This window comes from Penaeus vannamei, chromosome 16 (assembly GCF_042767895.1).
Source record: "Penaeus vannamei isolate JL-2024 chromosome 16, ASM4276789v1, whole genome shotgun sequence".
NCBI lineage: Eukaryota > Metazoa > Arthropoda > Malacostraca > Decapoda > Penaeidae > Penaeus > Penaeus vannamei.
The window spans coordinates 4,397,971-4,400,470 of record NC_091564.1 but is presented as its reverse complement, the minus strand read 5'-3'; the positions used below and the strand labels follow the sequence as shown (position 1 = coordinate 4,400,470).

At 55.7% G+C, this 2,500-nt stretch overlaps 1 protein-coding gene across 1 annotated transcript in view; it reads right to left on the bottom strand.

Moving 5' to 3' along the window:
• Window positions 1–2,500, bottom strand: part of LOC113819229 (Fanconi anemia group J protein homolog) — a 705,146-nt gene that overhangs the window by 134,877 nt on the left and 567,769 nt on the right. The gene's annotated exons all lie outside the window — the stretch shown is intronic.

Below are 2,500 nucleotides of genomic sequence, written 5' to 3'. Positions count from 1 at the left end.
ACGGTGCGTCCGGGCCGACAGAGCGACGATCCAGCCAATCATGAAGGCTGAAGGCAGGGCTGAGGGCACGTCCATTGTACCCAGGGCTCGGGTTGCAGCCGCCCCAACCCCCGCTACCGGGCACCGCTGTGTGCGTCGCTCCAACGCAGGCGCTGCCCGTGGAATACTGGGGCATTTTAGGTAATTCGCTACGACCCAGGCGCCGTGGCGGCGTCTCCACGCCCCACGACACGCAGCAGTCGGGTCCGCGGCGCCTGTAAGGAGTTCGGGGGTCCCTCAGACAGCGGAATGCGATGAATACGGACGCGCGCGCGCCGCGTTTCATCCCGCGCCATCTTGCGTCCCTCGCGTCCGCGTCCGTCACGCACCCGCGTCCTGACCTCGCCCTCCGGCAGGAGAGCGACGCCCAGACAACGACCGTGCATGAGACGACCGAGAATCGCCGCTTCGGCCTCAAATATTCGTCGGCGAGAATAAAGTGTCGCTGGCAGTCATCCGTCGCGGTCGGACCACATGGGGGCGTCCCACAGGTTACCACTCACTCCCGCCGGCCGCGACGCGCGAACCATTAAGAAAAAACGGACTAAACACAGCGACACTTCTCCCGTCCCGCCGTGAGACATTCCCACTGAGGATCGCTCGCCCGCCGCCCGCCGAGCGCTCACCCTCGCCAACCACGGGGTCGTTAGGGACAGCGCGCGGGGACTAAAACGTCGGAAAATTAATTGGCCGAAGATGCAAGCCTATTTTTTCGTCGGCGAGGTATTGTTTCACAGTCGGATTACGGCAGAGGGTAGCACGGAGGGGGAGGGGGAGGGGGATGAAGGGGGGTTGTTTATGAGGGTGGGGGAGTGAGGGTGTGGGAAGGCGGGGGGGTGGAGGCTGTTCATGAGGACGAAATGGGGGAAGAGGCAGTAATGGGCGGGAGGGGGCGGGGCAACTGTCAAATGTAGTTGACGATAATTAGGATGAATAAATTTAATTGCAATAAAGATATACTAATATGGCAAACATCATCAATGGAATGGGACGAAAATAAAGCGAACGAGAGAGAGAGAGAGAGAGAGAGAGAGAGAGAGAGAGAGAGAGAGAGAGAGAGAGAGAGAGAGAGAGAGAGAGAGAGAGAGAGAGAGAGAGAGAGAGAGATAGAGAGAGGGGGGGGGGAGTTAGGAAGGAAGAGAGAGTGAGGGAGGGAGGGAGGGAAAGAGAGAGAGAAAGAGGGAGAGATAGAGGGAGGGAGGGAGGGAGAGAGGGAGAGAGAGAGAAAGAGAGAAAGAGAGAAGAGAGAGAGAGAGAGAGAGAGAGAGAGAGAGAGAGAGAGAGAGAGAGAGAGACAGAGAGAGAGAGAGAGAGAGAGAGAGAGAGACAGAGAGAGGGAAGGAGGGAGGGAGGGAGGGAGGGAGTGAGAGGGAGAAGGAGGGAGGGAGGGAGGAGAAAGAGAGAGACGGATAGATCAATAGGTAGATAGATAGATAGAGAGAGTCAGAGAGAGAGAGAACCAAAGAGAAAGAAAGAGAGAGCAAGAGCGAGAGAGAGAACCACAAAGAAAGCAAAGCGAAAGAGAACAAGAAAGGAAGAGAACAAGAGAGAGAGAGAATAAGAGCCAGAGCGAATGGAGAAACGGAGTAACGAAAAGTAATAATTCCACCCTTAACGAGATCAAACCCCAACGCTCACTAAGGCACTTCCTCTCGCCAAAACACCCGCAACGAGTATAATGAAAAGCAAAACAAAGAAGAGAAAAAGTAGGAGGAGAGGGAGGAGGAGGAGGAGGAGGAGGAGGAGGAGGAAGAAGGGGGAAGTGGGGGTGGGGAGGAGGAGGAGGAGGAAGAAGGGGGAAGCGGGGGTGGGGAGGAGGAGGAGGAGGAAGAAGGTGGAAGTGGGGAGGAGGAGGAGGAGGAGGAAGAAGGGGGAAGTGGGGGTGGGGAGGAGGAGGAGGGTGAACATTACAGAACATCAATTAAAAAAAAAATATCATCTCTTTACAACAACAACAAAAACAACAGGAAAAAAAACAACCTCTCCCACGGAATCCTCACTCGCCCTCTATCCTTCCTCCTGTACAACATCCTACCCCATCCTAAAGACCACATCGAGCAGAGGACACACCGAAACCCCCTCCAACCCCCTCCGCCGCCCTCTCCCCCCTCCCCCCCCCCCCCCGGAGGATAGGATACTGGCCGGCGGGTCTAAGGATCTGGACGAGTATTCAGATGCTGTATTATAAGGCTTGTTGTGCCCGCAGCTGACTCCGCGATAAAAATACGTCTTTTGACCCTACAAAGCGATCTGGCTAATTTGCAAGCCACCTCGTGACGCGCCGGCCAGAACGAGCCCGCGGGCCTCCGAGCGACACGCAACACGCACGCACACACACACACACGCATGCAACGGGGGGAAATAAAAAAAAGGTGTGTGTGTGCGTTTTCCCGTGGACGTTTTCGTGCTCTAGTCTTGTACATAGAGAGAAAAAGTACAAGTTAGGAATAGGTGTAAACTT